Source organism: Hyaena hyaena, unplaced genomic scaffold (genome assembly GCF_003009895.1).
Source record: "Hyaena hyaena isolate Hyena2069 unplaced genomic scaffold, ASM300989v1 scaffold_69, whole genome shotgun sequence".
Taxonomy (NCBI): Eukaryota; Metazoa; Chordata; class Mammalia; order Carnivora; family Hyaenidae; genus Hyaena; species Hyaena hyaena.
The window spans coordinates 2887285-2910669 of record NW_024080702.1 but is presented as its reverse complement, the minus strand read 5'-3'; the positions used below and the strand labels follow the sequence as shown (position 1 = coordinate 2910669).

Genomic DNA, 23385 nt, shown 5'->3' with positions numbered 1-23385 from the left:
CCAGGTGCTGGGGGTGCAGATGAAGGGCTCTGAACCCCCCTCAAGGGCACTGACACCTGGGAGACAGGTAACAAGACGGGATAAGATAAACAGCGGCACAGGGAGCTTCAGGGAGTGACAGGAGCACTGGCAGGGGACCATGTCACACGGTCGTTTCAGGGCAAGGCCAGGACTCCTGGGCGCGTGACACCCAAGCCAGTTTGCGAAAAGTGAGCAGGACTCAATCAGGCAAAAGGCGGTTGATGATTTCAGGCAGAGGGAACAGCATGTGCAAAGTTCAGAGGAGACAGAAGGCAGGGCACGTGGAGATGTCCCCCGTGCAAGACAGGTAAGTGGGCCCTTCTCAGGACAGGTACCTGAATCCCCACTCTGGTCCCTGCCACCTCAGGGCAAACTGGCACTAAAGGCCACCTCACCAGTGCCCTGGGTATACAACAGCCCACATGGCAACACCCCCAAAGTATGATACCCAGGAGGTGGCCACGGGAGCAAGGAGAAAGGCACCTACCCAAAATGGCATGTGAAGGGGCAGAGGCCAAGGGTCAGGACTCGAGGGTCCAGGGGAAGAAGAGATACCGAGTCTGAGCAAGTCCCAAGGGTGGCCCACCCTTCCCATCCTTCAAAGCTGTTCTCGTCTCTCTTGTTCTTTCTGTTGCCCAGAATCTAGAACACTTCCTGTTCACATGCCCACAGCGGACATTTGACAAATAAATATTAGATTCAGTAGTGAGTGATGTGGTCACGTCATATCATCTCAAATGGCCAGGAGTCATTCATTAGAAGAACATGGACATTTTTGGGGCGCCTGGGTGGCTTGGTTGGTTAAGCGTCCGACTTTCGCTTAGGTCATGATCTCGCGGTTCGTGGGTTCGAGCCCCGCGTCGGGCTCTGTGCTGACTGCCAGCTCAGAGCCTGGAGCCTGTTTCAGTCTGTGACTCCCTCTCTCTCTGACCCTCCCCTGCTCATGCTGTCTCTCTCTCTCTCCTAAGAAATAAGCAAAACATTAAAAAAAAAAAAAAAAAAAAGAAGAACATGGACATTTTCAAACAGCCATGAAAATAGCTGAATGGCCACCATTTCTCATCTGCTGTGTACCAGGCACTTTCTGATTGTTGAATGAACTCCTGTGACCCTTCAAGGCAGGCATTATCGTTCCCATGGGCCAAAGGAGGAGACTGAGATTGAGAAGATATGGGTCTGTCCCCAGGTAACCAGAGGAGGGACCAGAACTCAAACCCAGCCCCTCTGGGCACTGAACCTTCCCACTCTATCCATGACCTCAGTGGATACAGAAAATCCAAGTATCAGCACCAACTACTGAGCCATCATTTTTTAAATGAAATAAGAATATAGACTAAGGAGATAAAGTCACCATAATGTCCAGATTTTCCAGGGTTCAAAAAATTTGATAATGTCCCTCATTGTTGAAACTGGGCTTCCTCCTGGGGTACCTGGGTGGCTCAGTCGGCTAAGTGTCCGACTTTTGCTCAGGTCATGATCTCACGGTTTGTGGGTTTGAGCCCCGCATCGGGCTCTGTGCTGACAACCAGCTCAGAGCCTGGAGCCTGTTTCAGATTCTGTATCTCCCTCTCTCTCTGACCCTGCCCTGCTCATGCTGTCTGTCTGTGTCTCTCTCAGAAATAAATAAAACATTAAAAAAATTTTTTTAACAAAAAAGAAACTGGGCTTCCTCCAAGTTATAGTCTCTGAGTTTCTAGAGGAATCTTGGTCACACAACTTCCCCAATACACATGCAAATAAAGAGAAATCGACAGACCGATTGTCCCTTATGAACGAGATGCAAAAGTACTTAATGGAAGACTAGAAAACTGAATTCAGTAGCACAGTTGCCATGTGGGATTCAGCTCAGGAATGCAAGGCTGGTTCAACACGAAAAAGCCAACCCACGTGATGCACCTGCCAGAAGAACAAAGGAAAACACACGCGGTGATCCCAATACAGAAACATCTGACAACATCTAAACTCCCTTTCACAATAAACACACTTGATACTCTAAGACAACAGGGAAACTTCTTCAACATGACAAAAGCCACACACAAGACCCAGATAATAACAGACTCTACCCTATAGTGGGTTGCTGTGAGGGACTGTTGTAGGAACTGAAGAATAAAACTGCATGGAAAGCCCGTAGCCCAATGCCTGATGCCTCAAGCACTCTCAAGGCCACAATATTGACGTGAGCCAGAGCTGGGGCTTCAACCCAACCCAGACCTGTTCCTTGAGGCCACCCGTGGCCCCACAGGGTCCCTGCAACTGGGGCAGAGCCCAGCACTGGCTGAGAGCCTCTGTGCTGTCCACATTGTGCCTCTCCATCCTACAATGACCCCAAGGGGTGGGCATCAACATCCCCCTTTATTTATTATTTTTATTTCTAGGAGAGAGAGAGAGAGACAGCATGAGCAGGGGAGCGTCAGAGAGAGAGGGAGTCACAGACTGAAACAGGCTCCAGGTTCTGAGCTGGCAGTCAGCATAGAGCCCAACGCGGGGCTCGAACCCACGAACCACGAGATCATGACCTGAGCGAAAGTCGGACGCTTAACCGACTGAGCCACCCAGGCGCCCCCAACATCCGCCTTTATAGGCGACCAAGCTGAGGCTGAGAACAGGGGACACACCCCGGGCACACCTGGCTGCCAGAAACCAGGTGTGTGTGTGTGTGTGTGTGTGTGTGCACGCGCGCGTACACTCATGCGTGCAGGGACACACGAGGCACTCAGAGACAATCACCCCCTTTCTGTAAGCTCCCCCAGGGGGCATGTGTGCCCACTGTCCGTCTCACAGCCTGGCTCTTTTATCCCATCTGGGGTCCAGTGAGTATTGGTTGAGCTGAAAATGCCCAGTCCGGGTTTTTCCCTCTAGAGAAAGGGCTGGGGACAGCCTGCTGGCTGCGTGCACTGTGGGTGCACCACCTTTGCCAACAGCCTCCCTGAGGTCTCTGCAAACTCACAAGCCACACTGCTCCCCCACCTCCCTCGTGACAAACGTGGCATGTGGCCGCGGCCCGGACAACATCGCTAGATGCACACAGCTGGTCCTGACAGCTGGACTGGCCTCAGGCCGGAAGGACACCTGAGCCCAGGCTCTCATCAGCAGGGACCGTAACAAGTACCACATCATCTGAGGGCCTCACAGGTTAAGAACTCATTTTATCCAAACAGCAGGTATCAGGAGCCGCGGTGTGCTGCATAAAAACACACCAAGGGCTTAGCGACCTGCCTGTGACTCCACAGCTCGGGGCCGGGACTTAAGTCCCAAGGCAATCTGACCACAGGCCAGGCTCCTAATAGCTCAGGCTGCTGGAACCTGGCTGGAGAAACACTTAACTACTTAAGCCTAGACACAGTGTGGGGGAACAAGCAAAGTATAAAGTCAATAAAACCAAATTCTGATCACCCAGCTTGCAGGAAAGAAGAGAAGAACATAAAGGGAAAAGGTAGGGAAGAAACCTGATAATAACCAGAGGGAAGAGAAGTTGGTTATGTCAGCCCATTAACTGATTTTCAAATGCTGACCCAGCTTTAGAGACCTAGGATAAAGCCCCCTTAACTTGGGTGTATAATTTTGTATACACGTTTGTATTCAATCGGCTAATATTTACTGTTCAGGACTTTTGCATCTGTGTTCATGAGAGATATTGGTCTGTCTTTTCCTTTTCCGTGAATGTCTTTGTCTGGTTTGGCGATTACAGTGATGCTGGCTTCATGGGGTGAGCTAGGAAATGTTCCCTGTGCTTCTATCCTCTGGAGGAGACTGTGGAGGAGAGAACGGCCTTCTCCCGGGAATACCTGGAATGTTCGCAGCCAAATGCCCCCCAAGGCAGGCAGGCTCTGCTATGGAGTCCCGGCTTTGCTCCTCAGCCATAGGAATGAGCATTTCATCCTCATAAAACAGGGGTGATCTCTGCATCAGCGGGGTGCTGTGAGGGTTCTGCAGAATGCTTTCTGAGAAGCACAGGCAAGGTGCCAGCACAGACCAAGTATGCAGAACAGCTGGGGTTTGGGGGAGCCCGTCTCCCTGCCTTCCCCAGTGCCCCTCAGGTGGCAGTCCCAGAGAGCATGGGTGCCATGATTCCACCTCTCTGTCTGTCTCTCTCTCCAGTCTCTGAGCTCTTTCCAGGGCTCAGCTGTCCAGCTGGCATGATGGAGGCCACACCCTGTCCCCTGGAGGCAGAGCTCAGCCATTAGCCTCCAAAAGTCCAGCAATTAATTTGCTGAGCTGAGTTCTTGCCACAAGCCAGCCCATTGCCATAGTAACCAGTGTTCCCTATTCAGGGCCCTGGGAGGGGGGTGGGGGGAGACACCGAGCAGAGCACAATTTAAAGGGAGAAAATGAGATCTGGTGCATTGGAGGGCAGCCCTGGCAGAGAGCGCGCTGGGTCTGCACAGAGGGTCTGGCCGCTGCCCACTGCAGGGGAGGGGCCGGGTGGACGGCAGCACCGCTGACATGTTGCCAGGGTGATGGGTGATGCCGTGGGCAGGAATCCGGTGGAGACACAGAAACATGGCACGAGGCGTCCGACCACTGAGCTCTGAGCTCCCAGCCCCGTCTGCAGAGCTGTGGGGAAGAGGGAGCTGGGCGGCTTCCCCTCTGCAAGGCTGCTCGAGAGCCCACATGGGGAAGCCAGGGGAGCACTGGAAAGCCTGCATCCTGGATTCAAACTGGTCTCTGTGTGACCCGGAGGGAGTCCTCCTCACTCAAGTCTGTACAGAGTACCTCTTGTCCGCCGGGAACCACTGTGGGCCTTGGCTTCTCCCGGGGCAGCAGCATGGCGATGCAGCTTCTTGACCAGAATCTCTATGTTCGAATTCTTCCTAGCTGTGCAAACCAGGGTAGTCCCTATACCTCTCTGGACCTCAGCCCTTTCATGTAAGATAGATATACTTAACTGATAGGAAGCATTAACTGAGTCCCTCCACGTAAAAAGCTTAGAACGATACCTGACCACAGTTAAGTGCTTAAGGCACACTATCTTTGTGATTTTCCAATCCTCTATCTTCTCATCTATAAAATGGGAATGATATCCCCTCCTTCGTGAATCTGTAGAGGAGATGAGGCGATGGCTGTGATAATCTTTTATAAAGTCAGATGTTGACCCACACTGCCACGATCAATGTTGACGGGAGGTTCTCAGTCTGAACTACTGCAGGGCCATGGGGAACCCCACTGTTTTACCCTCTAATTCAAGCATTGCCCTCAATGCATGTTAGTGCTTACTAAGTGCCTGGTAAATGGGACAGGACACTCTGCGCAGGGACTGCAGCCTAAGGGTGGAGACAGACAAGCAAGGAGATGCTTACACTTTCTTGCGGTCAGAGCTCTCCGGTAGCGGGAAGGACAAGCACCCACCTCAGGCCCAGGAGGTCAGTGAAGGCTTCCTGGAGGAGGTGACGTCTGAGCTGAGCCTGGGAAGCTGAGTGAGGAGTAGCCAGGAGAACAAGGGTTGCCTGCACCAAGAATGGCTTGTTTCCCTTCAAGGATCGCCCGTGGGATAAGCAAGGGGTGTGTCTTTCGGAGGAGGGAATGAAAGCTGATGGAGAAGGGAGCGATTTGTGCAGATGAAGGTATTCAGGTGTGAGCACAGAGTGTTGATGAAGACTGCCTAGGGACTTGTGTGGTGACCCAGACACAGGGGCCAGACTGCCTGGGGAGCTGCAGAGGCCCGTGGAAGCTCTCAGGCAGAGGAAAGGAGTATCCACCCTGCAGAGAGCCGGGCGGAGCAGGGAGCAGTGAGCAGGCTGGTGCAGGGCCAAATAAGAGACGCAGACTACCTTCCCTAGAACAACTGCGGATGCCATGGTACAGGTGACCGGCAGGGAGTGGACGGGAGAGAGAACTTGGAGGGGAGCCCAGATTCCCAGTTTGAGCACTGGAGCTAGTCACTGAGAGTGGCGGGCATGAGGGGTTCCCACCTGTCACACTGAGTAAGTCTGAGGCCCTAGAAGGCAGCCAGGTGGAGAAGTCAAAGACAGACAGACAACCGAGTCCAGAACTCAGGAAGGAATGTGGGGCTGGGGACATCCCCAGAAAGATGGACCGGGGGTGGGTGGGTGGAAGTCACAGCTCCGGGGCATAGAGAGTGAATTCTTCCACCTCCGATGCTGCGTGGGACCCTCCTCAATACACCTAGTGATAGACTTGGGCACGCTAGGGCACCTCTGTATTTCTACTCTTTTCCCGATCCAGTATTTTTATGTGACTTCTATGCTGAGTGCTGTGTACAGGGCACTTTTAACTACACTACAATGAAACTTCAAGAGCATGAAAAGCCACAGAGTAGGTGCAAATATTAGCAGAAGACACACCTGATGAGGAACTGTTGTCCAAAGTATACAAAGAACTCTTGAAACTCAACAATATGAAAACAACAACCTGATTTTTAAAATTGGCCAGTGGGGGTGCCTAGGTGGTTCAGTTGGTTAAGCAATAGACTCTCGATTTCAGTTCAGGTCATGATCCCAGGGTCGTGGGATCGAGCCCTGAGTCAGGCTCCAAGCTAAGCAAGGAGCCTGCTTGAGAGTCTCTCTTCCTCTCCCTCTCCCTCTGCTCCTCCCTCACTTATGCGCACGCTCTCTCTAAAACAAAGTTAAAAATTACTTTAAAAATGGGCCAATGTTCTTACCAGGCACCTCACCAAAGAAGATGCAGGGACATCAAGCAGTCACACAAAAAGAAGCTTCAAGTCACACAGCATCAGAAAACCGTGAAGTACAGTGAGATCCCCACACACGCCTCTGGGCGTGGCCAGAGCCTGCGTGGACAGTGCCGGGTGCTGGCGGGACCCAGGACAGGAACGCGCACGCCCGGCTCCTGGGGACGCAGAAGGGCGCAGCCACTCTGAGAGGCAGCTCGGAGGTGTCTCGCGAACCCAACGAGCCCGTCCCGTGTGATCCAGCAGTCACGGTCCTTGGTATTTACCCAACGGAGCTGAAAACCTCTGTCCACACATGAACCCGCACGTGAATCCTCACTGCAGCCGCGTTCATCACTGGCAAAACTTGGAAGCACTCTAGACGCCCTTCAGCAGGTGAACAGGCACGCAAACTGTGGTCTATCCAGACCAAGGAATATTACTTGGCGCTAAAAAGAAATGCGCTCTCAGGCCACGGAGGGGCCCTAAATGCATCCCATCTGCAAAGGCTACACACATATGACTCCAACTCTGTAACATTCTGGAAAAGGCAAAATTGTGGAGACAATTAAAAGACCAGGGGCTGCCAGGGGCCGGGGTGGGGAGGAGACAGATGGGCAGAGCACAGGGGGCTGCTGGGGCTGTGAACATACATGTCAAAACCCAGAGGACGGCAGGGGCGCCTGTGTGGCTCAGTCGGTTCAGCATCCGACTTCAGCTCGGGTCATGATCTCGCGGTTCATGGGTTCAGGCCCCGCATCAGGTTCTGTGCTGGCAGCTCGGAGCCTGGAGCCTGCTTCAGATTCTGTGTCTCCCTCTCTCTCTGACCCTCCCATGCTCACTGGTGCGCTCTCTCTCTCTCTCTCTCTCGCTCGCTCTCTCTCACACACACACACAAATAAACATTTAAAAATTTTTTAAAAATGTTAACCTACAGAATGACAGCCAAGTCAACTGCATGTGTGGCCATGATGGGCAACCGTACAAAGGACAGCCGGACAAATGCAGACTGAGCCAGCACCATGCTGGTGGGTCCACTTCCATTGCTTTAGGTCTTCCTGACACGCTGGGGAAGGAGAGTGAAGGACTGGATCCAGACCCCACGGCCAGGAGATGACAGAGCTGGGGTTCAATCCCAGGCCACTGTGTACCTAGATCCAGTGTCTGTGTCACTAGATGCGAGAGAGGATGGGTCCCTGTCCTCCAGAGGAGAGTGGCGTGTGCCCAGGTGCCTCGAGGGACAGGAGACAAGAAAGGGGCCCAGCCTTCAGGAGACTTCTGCCCTGCCATCGAGCAAGAACATGCATCCAGTCCCTGCGTCCTCCTCAGTCAGACACCCCGAGATTTAAATGGAACCCGCTCAAGCCCACACCGCCCAAGCGCCGGACTCGTCTGATTGAAGGAAACGGAATTAGAGGGAGGGACGTGGTTCCCTTCTTTACGCTGCGGAACTCACGAAGATTTCCCAGCCTTTGTTTTTTTCCCCTAACGAGAGGCGAGATGCCAGTTGTTTCCCTCCCGGTTTGTAAAATCTGTGAATGAAACTCAAGCTCGGTCGATTCTTCGCACAATAAATATTGCTTAAACTGGTCCCCGAAGGGCGTGGAAGGCGATCCTCACCGTGAAGCCGGAGCCTGCTCTTCACTATCCTGCACGGTCTGTGGTCCTCAATTCACTAACTCAGCAAGTACTTAGTGAGCCTGAGACTACGTGCCAGGCATTCTTTCAATCATTGGGTTAGAGCAATAGCCCTGCCTCTGCGATGGCTGCTTTCTAGGAAAAGAGGAGAAAACTAACCAAGGAAGCACCCAGTACCAATACAGTTTCAGGGAATAACTGATTTGAATACAGTGGGGTCAAGGGGTAGATGACTACGTGGGTAGGACGGGTTTTACTCTTTGTAAAAAGACAGCCTCTGAGTTGGGGACACTGGACAGAGATCTGAATAATGGGAAGGACCCAGACATTCAGAAAGAGGGGTGCAGGGATGAGTAAAAGACCTCCCTCAGTTCCTGGTCTCCTGAAACTAAGCCTGGGGCATGGCCCCCGGTCTCAGACCCCCGCCCCACCCCCACCCCCATCGTCTGTATCTGCTCACAAGAACCAGTGAGGGGGCAGCTGTGTGGCTCAGTCAGTTAAGCGTCCAACTTCTGCTCAGGTCCTGATCTCACAGTTCTTGGGTTGGAGCCCCACGTCGGGCTCTGTGCTGACAGCTCAGAGCCTGGAGCTGCTTTGGATTCTGTGTCTCCCTCTCTCTCTGCTCCTCCCCTGCTCATGCTCATTCACTCTCTCTGTCTTGCTCTCTCTCTCTCAAAAATAAACACTGAAAAGATTTTAAAAAAGAGGACTTTTATCAGGCAGAGCTGACAGCAAAGATGGGGAACAGAACTCAGTTTCATTCCCAGATACCATTAAGTTTCAGTTGTCCAAAGATGGCTTCTTTAGCATTAGTACTATTTTTGAAAAAAAAAAATTAAGTTTCCTTAAATTTATTTTTGAAAGAGAGAGAGAGAGAGACAGAGGAGAGACAGAGAGTGAGTGGGGGAGGGGCAGAGAGAGGGAGATACAGAATCTGAAGCAGCTCCAGGCTCTGAGCTGTCAGCACAGAGCCCGACACGGGGCCCAAACCCATGAACTGTGAGATCATGACCTGAGCCGAAGTCAGACTCTCAACTGAATGAGCCTCCAGGCGCCCCTCATTATTACTATTAATCGCCCCCTGCATCTGCCTGACAGGTCTGGCGGGTAAACAGGAAATAACACTGCCTCCCTCCAATCCCCTCAAGGTTGCTAAGCACTTCCAGAGAGAGGGGATCTGAACGTGAACTCCAGTAAGTCCCTGGGCACCAATCACACAGCAGGTGCACAGTGTGGACATCCATCTACTCAGTCCCACGGAAGCCCCACAATAGCCTCATGTGACCAGTTACTGTCCCATTTCACAGACTGGAAGCCCCAGACCGCGACACTGCTCAAGGCCCAGTGGTTATCAACGGCAGAGGCTGAATTCACATTCTGGGCCACCCAATCCAGGGGTTACTGGCTGCCTCTGGAAGGAAACCAGGAGGTGAGCGGGAAGGTCGGTCCAGGGCAGACTGGGGGGCCCTGAATGCCAGTGCTTTGGGTTCTGTGCTTAAAATTACACACAGGGAATTGCTATTCGACTTTGAATCATATTTTCAGTTCCAGATGTTGAATCTAAAGGTTTTTAGGGGAGGGGTATAGGGTGGCTCAGTCAGTTAAGCATCTGACTCAGGATTTTGGCCCAGGTCATATCTCATGATTCATGGGTTCGAGCCCTGCGTTGGGCTCTGTGCTGATAGTACGGAATCTGCTTGGGATTCTCTCTCTCTCTCTCTCTCTCTCTCTCTCTCTGCCCCTTCCCCACTTGCTCTCTCTCTATCTCTCTCTCTTTCCCTCCCTACATCTCTCCCCACTCCAATAAAAATAAATAAACCTTAAGAAAACAAAAGTTTTAGGGGAGTTAGGAGAGAAGGGCCATACAATTGGGCACCTTGGGACCAGTGCTGTCTGTCCTCTGAGCCCCCGCACCCCAGGGGGTGTCTCCAGCCTGGTCCGACCACTGCTTTCGCCTTCTAGACTACCTTCTTCTGATAACAGAATTCACCTCTGGCCTTTGCAGAAAACTGCCCTCTTACCCTCCATCAATGTGGTTCACATGGGGGGACCCCATGTGCCTGGCCAGTGGGGTGGCGGGAGACCAGACTAGAGTGGCATAAGCTTCACATCTGCCTACTGGGTGCTGGAATGTGACAGGAGTCAAGCACATCATCAGGCTGGGCCATCTCTGGAGCCCTGGGGGAGTTGGGAGAGGTGTACGCTTCTCTTACAGGTGCTAAGTCTAGAGATGTTAAAGGCCATTTGCCATGACCCGGGGGGGGGGGGGGGGCTCCTGATGGAGAATGAAGCCATACGCTGAGAGGAACGAGATGACATCCATCACTTGGCCACCTACCCCAGTGGTCCCCAAAGCCCAGATGCACCACAGCTGTGCTGTCTGAAGCACACACTTCCCCACCTCCCTTGTTACACTCAAGCCCACCTGCGCCTGGGCTCCTCCTCTTGCAAAGCACAGAGCAGGTGCGTGTGCTTACCCGGCCAGCAGGTGCGGCCCAGCTCGCCGGAGCCCACTCAGCGTCCCGGTCCCCGGTTCCTTAACCGCTGTCCTCACTCCACATCTTGCCTCTGCTTCCCCTCCTTTCAGCTCTGATTCTCAACCCAGTTAAAAAAAAATTGTTTTAATGTTTTATTTATTTTTAAGAGAGAGAGACAGCGTGAGCAGGGGAGGGGCAGAGAGAGAGGGAGACACAGAATCCGAATCAGGCTCCAGGCTCTGAGCTGTCAGCACAGAGGCCAGTGCGGGGCTCGAACCCATGAACTGTGAGATCATGACCTGAGCCGAAGTCGGAGGCTTAACCAACTAAGCCACCCAGGCGCCCCTCTCAACCCAGTTTAGACCGCTTTCCGAGAATTACCCAGTTCAACCTCCCCTCCAGGGCTGACGTCCAAAATCCATCCAGATCCCTCACCCTGTATCCCTTCTGGGCCAACAGGGAAGCACAGACAGGGGGCCGCCCTCCCTTCAGCCCCGGGAGATGCTCCCCCCTGTTCCATTAGCTCATTCCAACATCTTAGAGCTGTCGCGACCCCGTTCTTGCTTCTTCCACATCCTCAGTACTGAGTTCTTCCCAATTTTTAAATTTCTTTTGTTTCCTTTTTCCCCCTTCTGAATACACCGCCTCGGGTCATTTTACAAGAGACAGTCTCAGATTACAGGGTCCTGAGGACACAGAAAGATATTTCTGTTTAACTTATTTTGAGCAGCGTCTGGTCTGATGAAGCAACGGGTATAAATAGTGCAAGGCACCCACACGGATTCTGGAGACGGTGTCCCCAGCAGGCCCCCCTCTTCCTAGGGGACAGTCATGAAGCCCTGGGGACGGGAGACAGCGGGCACCTGCTCCCAGCTCGGGTCTCCCAGCCCGTCTGTAACAAGGGGGCGTTAACCCCCTCACCCCCTCAGCTGAGGGGAGGCATTAGAGTCCCTGGCTCAGCACCGTAAATTGGTGGCCTTAAAAACAAAAACAAATAAAAAGCGGCCAGCACTCCGTTGGAGGAAGTTATCCTCATCAGAGAACCGTTTTTCAGCGTTTCCTTCATGCCAGCGGCTGTCCCCGCAGAACCACACCGTCCGGCTGGAGACCTGGGTCTGAGAGCGGCCGCTCCTCGCCGGCTCCGGTCCCCCCCCCCCCCCCCCCCCCACCGCCCTCTGCCGCACACACGCAGGTGGAGGCGTCCCAGTAAGCGGGTGCTCACGACGCGGCACGGCAGCACGCACGCCCGCAAGGTCAAGGTGCTGGAAGGTCAAGGGGTCTGAGAGGTGCCAGCCGACTTCGGATGGGGAGCTGAGGGAAAGGGCGCCTGCCGGGCGGGCATCAGGGGAGCAGGGTCTTCAGCTAGAGCCACACCTGTGGAGATGCTGTCGTCTCTGGTCCTCGCTCCGCCCGAGGGCACAGTCCGCACAAGCTCTGAGGACAGTGTCCCTTCCAGGAGACCCTTACCTCCGGACCAGGTTATAAATGCCCATGTTATACTCTGAGTTTGCAAAGCGCTTGCTCGCCCTCAGCACAGGTATCAGGTCTGTTCCCATCATTCCCCAGCCTGAAGTCTTCTCTTTATGGCCTTTTTCAATTTGGTTCCAACCCCCTTTTATAGGTTCATGGCTCCCATACCCCAACTTACGAAGCTTACTCTCCAGCCTCAAAGACTTCTCTCTTCCTTCTACACCCCAGCATTTTCTTTTCCTAACTCTTGACATTGCCTCTGAGATGATTCTTTTCCTTGCCAGGCAGACTCCTCCTCATGCTTCAAAACCCAGCTTATATGCTTTCTCATCCAAGAAGCCTTCCCAGATATCCCAGGCAGAAAGTGTGTCACTATCATTTTTAGGCTCCCACAGACCGCGGAGTTTTAGCACTCCTCAAGTGGTATTAAAATTGACCTACTAGGGACGCCTGGGTGGCTCAATCAGTTGAACATCTGACTTTTGATATCACCTCAGGTTATGATCTCATAGTCATGGGAATGAGCCCTGCATCAGGCTCTGCACTGAGTATAGAGACTACTTGGGAGTCCCTCCTTCTGTCTCTGTCTCTGTCTGTCTCTGTCTCTTTCTCCTTCTGCCCCTCTCCCCTCTCAAAATAAATAACCATTTTTTAAAAGTGACCTACCTACGGGCCACCTGCCTGGCTCAGTCAGGCGAGCATGGGACTCTTAATCTCAGGGTTGTGAGTTCAAGCCCCATGTTGGATACAGAGGCTACTTAAAAATAAAAAAATCTTAAAATAAAATAAAGTTGACCTGCTTATTAATATTTGTTTCCACGGAGTTCCTCAGACTCAGGGATTATGTCTCTGGTCTCTCTTCCTCCCTAGGCCCTTCATGTATTGATGGAACAGAAAAAAATCAATCCATGGACTGAGCGTCTAAACTATATTTAACTCTGTATTTCACTTAATTAGTAATGGGCAGATCTCTTTTACATTAAATTGTTTAAACTTTTTAACATTTATTTACTTTTGAGGGACAGAGCATGAGCAGGGGAGGGTCAGAGAGAGAGGGAGACACAGAATCTGAAGCAGCTCCAGGGTCCGAGCTGTCGGCACAGAGCCCGACACGGGGCTTGAACTCACAAACCACAAGATCATGACCTGAGCCAAAGTCGGACTCTTAGCCGACTGAGCCACCCCGGTGCCCCTAAAAAATTATTTTAAAAATAATCTTGAACCTTCTACTCCCCGAGAACAAAGCAAGCCTGTGGGTTCACACAGGGGTTACCCTGCCTATTCACTAAGGCTTTTCTCTTCTTCCAAGATATTGCCTCAGACCTCATCAGTCCCTGTCATTCTGCAGGCGCGGACACGTGAAGAAAGCCAGGGATGTGCAGGGAGGCCCCAGGAATGGGGGCTCCGCGGGGTCCCTTTTCTTTCCAGGGAACTGACTGACCAGCACACGAGCACACAAAGGTCTCGGTGCTGACACAGTACCGGGTTCTCCCGCTCGGTTGCTAAGGGGCCTGTGGCTTCGGTCCTGGTGCTCAGGCCCCAGGACAGAGCTGAGAGGAAGCCCCGGGATGACCGCCCTTCCAGGACATGCCGGAGGGACTCCCTTCATTACCGCTGAGCTTTGCTGAACCCGCCAAGGCCAGGCTGTGGACACCCGGTCAGAGCGTTCACTGATGGGGGGCCTGAGGCAGGGCGCACACAAGAAAAGCCTCTCAGAGAGTTGTGTTTGAGCAAAGGACCAGCGCAAACCCGCCTTCTCTCCTTGTCACCTGAAAGATCAATCCGGGTGGCTGATGGGCACCGGGCAACGTGGATTCACGCCCTCACTTGTCCCTTCTATCCGTGCATTTGCCTCCTCACCCACTGTTTCATTGAATCTGCTCACGCGCCGCCCATCCACGCAGTCATGCGTCTCTGCACCACCCCCGCCACTCACCATCACAAATGCTCACTCGTGCCACAAGCATTGTACCCCTCCCCCGCCCCCCCCCCGCCCCAAGGCCTCGCCAGAGCCCCTGACATGGAGACACACAAAGCAGAGTTTTTGCCTCTGGGACCATACACCATAGGGGACGGCCCGAAGGAGGAGCACATAAGTTAAAAATGGTGTTGCGGATTCTCCTCTTTCCCCAACACTCAGAGTAGGTATTACCCATCCCGGAAGCCTTACGTGCAACCCCTAGCAAGTCACACTCTGACACAGAAGAAACCAGAGTGAGGAGTAGCGAGGAGTAGCATGGAGTAGCGAGGAATAGCATGGAGTGGCATAGAGTAGCATGGGGTAGCGAGGAATAGTGTGGGGTAGCATGGAGTAGCACGGAGTAGCATGGAGTAGTGACGAGTAGTGTGGAGGGGCGTAGAGTAGCATGGAGTAGCATGGAATAGCATGGAGTAGTGTAGAGTAGTGAGGAGTAGTATGGAGTATCGTGGAGTAGTGTGGAACAGCATGGAATAGTATGAAGTATCATGGAGTAGTGTGGAGTAGCGTGGAATAGCATGGAGTAGCATGGAATAGTAATATGAAGTATCATAGAATAGTGTGGAGTAGTGTGCAGTAGGTGGAATGGCATGGAGTAGTGCGGAGTAGTATGGAATAATGTGGAATAGTGTGGAGTATCATGGAGTAGGTGGAATGGCACGAAGTAGTATGCAGCAGCCTGGAGTATCATGGAGTAACAAGGGGTAGCATGCAGTAGCATGGAATAGTGTGGAGGATCATGGAGTAGGTGGAATGGCACGAAGTAGTATGCAGCAGCATGGAGTATCATGGAGTAACAAGGGGTAGCATGCAGTAACATGGAATAGTGTGGAGTATCATGAAGTAGGTGGAATGGAATGAAGTAGTATGCAGCAGCATGGAGTATCATGGAGTAACAAGGGGTAGCATGAAGTAGCATGGAGTAGTATGGAGTATCATGGAGTAGGTGGAATGGTAACACGCAGTAGCGTGGAGCAGTGTGGAGTAGCATGCAGTAGCGTGCAGTAGCATGGAGCTAGCATTCAGAGCATGACAACCAGTAACCAGACAGACCCCTGGGGGAACAGCTGTTGTGACCTGACCAACCTGAGAAGCAAGGGATTCCAGACATCTGTGTGTGCGTATATGGTACACGGCTACCAAACCACTTTAGGGAGGAGGTGATGATCCAGGGGTTCAGACACTTTCCTCCTTGGTCTAAGAACAAGCTAGCATGGCTGATGGGGAGTCCTGAGGCCAGTATGACCTTGTAAAGGTAGAAAATTGACCTCCAGCAGCTAAGGATATCAACCTGCTCGCCCACTATAGATCCCTGAGGCCCTAGGCTGAGACTCATTATGCTACCAGAGCTCCTTCCTGGGCTCCCACACAGAGATGTTCTAAATGGTGCCAGAACCCATGCAGCTAGCAAACAGGAGGGCCAAATTCAGACCCGAGCCAGACCTACTCGACCAACACAGCCGGGTCCCTGGGCTTAGTGCGGGCCTCAAACCACAGGTGCCAGACCTGCCTGGTCATCAGACATTGCTCTCCCTGAGCCCCAGCTGCTGTGCACACCTGTGTAAGGCACCGTGCCAGACGGGGAAATATCCCTCTGACTTTTCCAATTCTGATACTTCATTCACTCATTTAATTGTGACTTCAATTAAACTGTGATTTCATTAATTCAATACCTACTATGTGCCGGGCACTTGATTAACACCACTTTAAATTTACTTTGTTCCACAAAGTATTGTGGAGCATTGTGGAGACACTGGTAGCTCATAGGTAAAGAAAGCAAACCCCCTGATCTCCAGGAACTCCTTGCCAAGTGGTAAAAACAGACAAGCCCATCTCAGGCTATAGTAGCGGACGACGTGGAGCTGGGGTGCCGCGGTCAAGGTGCACCGAAGAATGAATCCAGGATGCACGGAAAGCCCTAGATGACTTGCTCACGGCAGCTCGGGAGCAAAGGGAAAAAAGCTGGCTTGCCCAGAGACCTGGAAACTATCCACCGAGGGCCTCATGCTGTCCGTCCCTTTTGCTGAAAGCACCACTGCCCTGTGGTCTCCCAGCAAAGCTTTAGACCAAGCAAAACAAAATACAATTCAACCTTTCAATTATTAACGGAGTACTTCCTATGAGCCAGACATTGTGCTTACATAGCCGCGTTCTAGAATTCATGGTTACTGTTTCTGAGTTGTTCAAACGCTAGATCTTGATTGATGTATATGTTTGGATATAATGTTGTAAAAGGATATTTGCCACAATGTTACTATTGGTTAAGGGGGGGGTGCAGAGGTGTGCCAATTTTGCCTCACTTGTAAGGATAGCTTTCATTACTTCTATCATTGAAACCATTCTAATGAGAACAATTTTTTAAGTAAAAAGAGCTTCCAGATGGTATATCTGCCTCTTTGTATGAATTCTATACATTTACCTTATACACTCGGTCTGGAATTTTGGTTAAGGACATGAATTTTGTGCTAAGATGTGGTTTGAATCCCAATTCTACTGTTGCTTATTAGCTGTAACACAGTAATAAGTCTCAGTTTGTCCATCTGCACAGGGTGGCGGGGGGGGGGGGGGGGCACACGTCTGCCAATTCACAGGAATAACTGATGTAAATCAGAATGCCAAGCCCCCAGCCTGACAGCAACTGGCTCTCAATCTCAGATAGGCTCAGGGGGCACTTTAGTTTTGTTTTTACAGGGCTCAAAAAAATCTCATGGGAAACAGGATTTAAATTATGCCAAGTAGCTCCAAAAACATGCAACAGGGACTGACAGATGGAAGTGGTGGGGAGAGCTTTCACTTCAATAAAAGGAATACTTGTTAACCAGAGAGTCCACGACACATTTCAGGCTTCCTTGGGAAGCAGCGATTCCGCTGTCCTGGGAGGTGGGCCAAGGGAAGGTGGGCCAGAGCCCGGGAGATGTGGATGCAGTCGGCAGATGAGGAGGTCGGGCGAGGTGGCTGTGATGCTCGGGGCACAGTGTTCAGATCAAAGAGCCCTTAGAAGGGGTGATTATCTGGCAAAGCCCCATGCAGTCGCTCTGAATCCATAATCACACACAAGATTGCAGTTGTTGTATTTTTAAGTGATACTTTGTTTTGCTGTTTAGGCCACTTTGCTTTTCCTTGTTTTTAGGGACTCAGGAGCAGACTGTCTCCCAGCAACTTGGCGAACCAGGTGGTCAAGGCCAGTTCCAATGTCCCGGAACCTCTCCCTTGAGTTAGTTCTGGCTAAAAGATAGTGCAAAAAAAGTCCCTTCTTTCTCCATATTTTACTATGAACCAAACTTAAAAAAAAATTAAAATGATACTCTCACGTCCACCAGAACACAGCCAGAATTAACTAGAAGGAACAAGATTCCAAGTTTACTGGCCATGGCACTTGGTCTCAGTAGTGGGCAGCGGGCTGGAGCTCAGCTGTCAGATGGCTTTGTCACAGAATGATCCTGGAGCCCAGCGCCAGCGGCCCCACCCTCCGCGTGTCCCCTGCGTCTTTAGCAAGACTTCCCTTATTTTGCTCTGTGATGCTACCTGGCATTCAGCCTCTCACGAATGCTCAGTCCCGATAGCTCCCGAAAACAGTGAAACACCCACGTGCTTTGATCCAGAAACCCTATTCCTTGGGAATGATCTGGGCACGTCACGGCCACTTGGAGGAAGCCATGTACACAAAGATGCCCACGGCCGTAGCAAGTGGGAAGGAATTTAAAGAAGCAATACAAAATGGTACCAACCCTGTCCCACACACATACACACGTACACGCGTATGTGGGCACGCCCACCGGTGCACAATGCCAAGTCCTGGGCAGGAAGGACCGAAGGATCGACCCCTCTGTGTGCTGGGACCTCAGGAGACCCATCTATCTCTAAATACAAAGCAGGGAAGTCAGTCCTGTTTTCTTGGACTCAGTTTCCTCAACTGCAAAATGGGGAATCCCACTTTCCCCCTTCTCACCAGGTCTGGGTCTGCCTTGATCTAGTTATTTGTGCCAGACAGCCTGGCTGGCATGTATTCAATTCCTCAGTAGTGGACTGGCTACAAAATTCCCAGGGACCTTTCCCATTCTAAAAATCACTGTGGGCTCATTTTCTGGCTCCCCCTGTGGGCCTTCATCAACAAGGATGGGCCCTTTTGAGGGGACCGTGTTCCCAGCATGTGGAAATAGGCCTTCATAGAAGTGACAGTGGGCTTTGACCCCCAGAAGTGGCTCTGAGTCCTGGCTCCTAGGCTTCTCTCCACCTGGCCTCAGGTGAGTTATTTAACATGGGTCTTTCCTTTCTCTGTTTATAAAACTGAGACACGAACGGCACACAGGTTCACAGTCCCTGCCCTTAGTGACCACACAACCTGAGTCAGCCTTTATCAGCAGCAGCGGCAGGACTGAAGGGAGAGAGGAGGCAGGAGACGACTAGCAAAATATTGAGGGTGGAGAGGAACCTCAGGAAGTGTGAGATCTCAGGCTGGGAAAAGACTTTGAATGTAGACCAGGCCCAAGTGTTCAAGGCCCAGCTCAGCCCTCCACCAGCCATGTGAAATGGGCGTCCAACCATCGCTTAAATACCTGCGATGTTGGGGGACCCCTCCTCCCCCCAACGCACCACCAATGACTCCCTTCTGTCTCTGCACAGCTCTCCCTCCTGGACTGGAATCCAGTGTCCAGCAAGCTTCCCTCCTAGGACCAAGGGGGCAGATCACTGCATCTTCTACATGACATTCCTGCAAGGCTGCCGTGACCCTCCACGCTAGATGACCCTTCTTTCGGCAGCACCTGCCCTTCCACACGAGCCGTGGCTTCTGTTCCCAGGATCCTGGCTTCTCCCCTCCAAAAGCACCTCCGCTAATGGCAACCCTCTTAGAACGGAATCGGGGGGGAGAGAGAACCCGGCTCATCCAGTCCAGAAAACTCCGGAAAGCTCCAGTGTCCGAGGAGACCCCTCGGTCACACAGACAGCACACACCTAGCTCAAGTGGGGGGCTGCTCTGACCCTATGCTTTAAAAAGGTGTCCTGTCTTCTCATTTTTCAAGAAAAGCCAAAGATTAAGATTTGTGTGTAAAATCTGCCTAACAACTTTGTGGCAAGCAATTAAATCAAGCTTAAAACAACCTAGGAAGCATCAAAACTCTGTGGCTGGATCAGCCTGGGAGCTACTTAACCACTTTGTAGAGGTGGAGCAGCTCTTTTAGACGTCTGATGGAATCTGGAAGCACCCGGAAGGCCACTTACAAACTTCTGTTCTGATTCTTTTATTTTTTTTAATGTTTGTTTATTTTTGAGAGAGAGAGAGCACGCAAGCAGGGGAAGGGCAGAGAGAGGGAGGGACAGAGAATTCAAAATGGGCCCTGCGATGACAGCAGAGAGCCCAAGGCGGGGCTGGAACCCACGAACATGAAATCATGACCTGAGCCGCAGCTGGAGTGGATCCCCTAGGGCCACTCCTTTATCCCCAGAAAGAAACCCTTCATCTCTTCCAGTCTCTGGCCTTGCATGAGGGGGTCCGACAACCACAAGATGACAAGTGCCCAAAGTCACAGTCGGCGCCTGAGTAGCAGAGTGACAAGGGATTCTAGGATGGGGCAGGGGTGCTGCCTCCCCAGGGCTGACAAGCAGAAGCACGGAGATGGGCTGCATGCCGACCACGTACCTGGCTCTCCCAGAACAGTCCTTCTGCACCCCCCACCACGTCCACTTGGCAGATGAGGAAACCGAGGCTCGCGTGGGCAGTCCCCGAGCCCAGGCAGCCCAACAGGGTTGAGAGTGGAAGCGAAGGTCAGCAGCACAGCATGACCTCACCCGCGCCTGCTGCAAGCCAGGCAGCGCGCCCCTCTCAGCCCACTCTGACTACGCGGAGGCTCTGGACTTTAGAGCTTTCCTGCAACAGTGCAGTGAACGAAATAAACTAGAAGGGGTCCCAAGGTTCTCCCCAAAGCTGGGAGGGGGGAAGCTCTCACAGGCAGAAGTCTGGCTGTCTGGGATTTTGCTGAGCAAAAACCATCAATGAGACAGATCGGGGCTGGGATGGCCCCGTGCAGGGTCACAGGTGTGGGGCAGGTGCCAGAAGGTGACCAGGATCAGAATGACGCACGGAGGAGAGGGACCCCGCTGAGCCCCAGCACTGGCGGAGGGGGCGGCACCTTCTTCGGGGGGCACCCTAGTAAGCGTGGCCCCTGCCATCGCCGAGTCTCCGCGGGAGTGGGGAGAAGTGGGGGCGCATCCTTCACTTACACCGCTAATTCGAGTTACACTTCATAACCTGGGACAGGAAACTCTGGCCTGCTGCGTCGGATGCCAGGCAGAAAAGAGTACAAAAACGCCCCCCTGGGTTCAAGACCACTGAGAGCAGGATAATAAACTGCTCAGACAGGAAAGAGATCTACATTTTGACCAAAAAGGCCACATTCCCTGAAAATACTACAAAACGGAAGGTAAGCGACTCTCCCTTCTCTGCTATTTCTCTTTTCCTTTCCCTCTTTTACCCCCACCCCCCACCCCACCTTTCTGGCTTTTACTCCAAATTTCTTCCGGAAAGTTGGAAGAGGCTGGGAGATCTCCACAACTTCATAAAAGCAGCAGCTTGGAGAGAAGTCCCGGCCCCTGACATACCGCAGGTGTCTCTGGGTTCCTGCCTCCTGACTCTGCTCACCTCAAATCAGGCAGGTAGGTTCTCACCGACTTGGCTTCATTTTACTCTGAAGTCGGCCAAGCGCAGAGCCAGAGCCCGCGGCTCAGGACTGAGGTCACTCCCCAAAGAGCTTAACATCCGAGCTCCAGAAAGAAACAGCTCAGTTCGGGTAGGGTGCTCTCCCCAGCTCCATGCACCCACGGCTATTCCATCACCACCTGGGGAGATGGGTGTAAGCCTGAAGCCCTCTGACCTCCAGCAGCCTTCAGGAAGAGAACCCGGGACTTACCTGCGGGGGGAGAAGCTCAAAAGGATGCCAGCTGGGGCTCCAGTCCAGGGCAGGGATCCCCTGAGAGCAGTGTCTGTAGGAGCCAGCCCCAGGCAGCCCCCTCCTGGGGGGGCGTCACCGGCCAGCGACCCCACTCACTCTGTCCCCCCGCATATCCAGCAATCTCAGTCTTTAGGTAAGACTTGTAATAAGCCTGGGGGCACAGGTCCCTAGGAAGAGCTAGTTTCAAAATCAGTAACTGAAGAAATAAAGTAAAAAGGTAAGGCTTGGAACTTGGAAAATAAAACAGAAAGTGCTGGAGAAGCACAAACGTAAGGAGAGGGGACACGGGTCCCCCGGGAGAAGCGGAGCGGCGGCAGCCGGCCCTGCGGCTGCCCGAGAACAAAGCTGCTCGGTGCCCCCAGGGCCCAAGTGGCCGGCGGTGGGCGCCCCCAGCTCGCGACGCGGAGGGAGGAGCCGGCGGTGGGCGGGCTCGGAGCAGGGCGGGCGGGAGGGGCGGAGGTCTGTGCCCCGGGGGGCGGGAGCCCAGCCCGCGGGAGGGTGCGCCCCTGCGGGAAGGGGCGGGGGCGGCGCGGCTTCCTGGCCGCCCTAGGAAGCCTGGGACAGGGACGGACAGCTCCCTGTCCACTTATAGACTCCACCGGGTATTTTGGTCCCTTGTACAGCCGCGTCTGAAATAGCGCCCCCACCCCTCCCCACTAAGCAGCAGCTGCGGCCACTTTGGAAAGTTTGGGGGGGGGGCGATGGGAGGGGGGCTGGCTTTGACCTCTGCCCTGCCAGGAGAGCCCCACACCTGCCCCAGCACCTACCTGCCTCTGCCTACAGGTGGCCCTGTTTCCTGGCCCGCTCTACATCCTGGGGGAGGGGTGGACCCATGTCCTCATTATTACCTGGAGACCCTGAAGGCCCAGAGAGCCTCTGTCACCTGCCAGGATCGCGGAAGAGGGGGGCAGGAGGCAGGTAGGTCTGAGGAGCAGTGAAGATGCAATCAACATAGACAGCATTGCTAAGAGTCACCACAAGGCGTCAGAGGACCTAGGCACCTCTCCTGTTTCAATTTTTGGAACACAGTGAACTCTTGACTTTTTCAGTTGCACCTCCACCACCTTCGAGAAGGCGTTCTTCCACTTTGGACTGGAGTAGAAATCATGGAACACTGGTTAGCTAACTAGTATTTGTAGCTAACTTGTATCACATAGTTTCACTCCACCCTTGTGGGGTTGGCCTTTAAAAGCCTGCACTCCCCCCGCCCCAGCATTCTTTGTAGACTTCGTGTCTCTGGGGCTGCACATAAACGCTCCTGGTTGTTTCACAGGCTCTTCTCCTTGGCGCACAGAATATTCTACTTCCTTTTAATGAGCTCCCAGCCCCCAGAAGCAGAGAATGAACAGGTGCTGACCGAGGGGGCTCTTCTACTTTTTCTTTCTGACCTTTGTTCCTAAAAATGGCCCAGGCAGGAGTATTTTGAATTCACTGAGAGCATCACTTAATCTGGCTGACCTCCTCTCTGCTCCCCCCACCCCCTAATCAGGCTCCTAAACTCTGGAGCATCTTTATCTGGCTGCCTGCTTGGTAGTATTTAGTAAACAGGCAGTAAGGGGCTGATATGTGACCTCCCAGGGAATTCTCAACAACCTGGCCCCTTCCTTCTTCTCCTGCGTTATTTTCCAGCTGCCCGTAACGGTTCACTCCACACCTGGTTACTGAGCGCCCGCTTGGTGCCCTGCGGTGTGTCAGGTGCAGGCTAAATGGAGCAGAGGAGGTGTGCTGGTGAAAACAGACCCCGATGCGGGTGCTGACGGGCGGAGACAGGTGCCCTGCCTATCGGAGGCGCGGGCAAGGTGGGGAGGCAGAGAAGAGCATGATGGCACACTCACTTCTCAGCTACGACATGCTCAGGGTGTGCCCTCACCTACCGTCCAGGTGATGGATGGATTTGTTACAGGTGGTAGAAACCAGGCGGGACCCAGAAGTGAAAGGCACAGGTAAGGCTTTCCCGGGGCTACAGCCCAAGCTAAAGGGAGACAGAGCACCAAGAGATAGTGCTCCCTGGGAGCCTCCCCAAACAGAGCAGGGGGATCCTGGGTATTTCAGGTTCCCACACCACCCACTATGCGACTGAAGGAAAGAGGGGAAAAAGAGCCTCCTCCTGATTGGTTGGAAAAGGCCTTGTCCTCATTGGTCGACATTGGCAGGCCATTCAGGCAGCTCAGTGGTGGTTTTGGAGGCGCGGGTCGTCTGAGTCTCTGTCACATGTTGGCAGCATCC

General features: G+C 52.9%; 1 protein-coding gene across 1 annotated transcript in view; it reads right to left on the bottom strand.

The window, feature by feature from the left end:
- LOC120232338 (collagen alpha-1(XXII) chain) overlaps positions 1-23385 on the bottom strand; it is a 334176-nt gene that overhangs the window by 241560 nt on the left and 69231 nt on the right. The gene's annotated exons all lie outside the window — the stretch shown is intronic.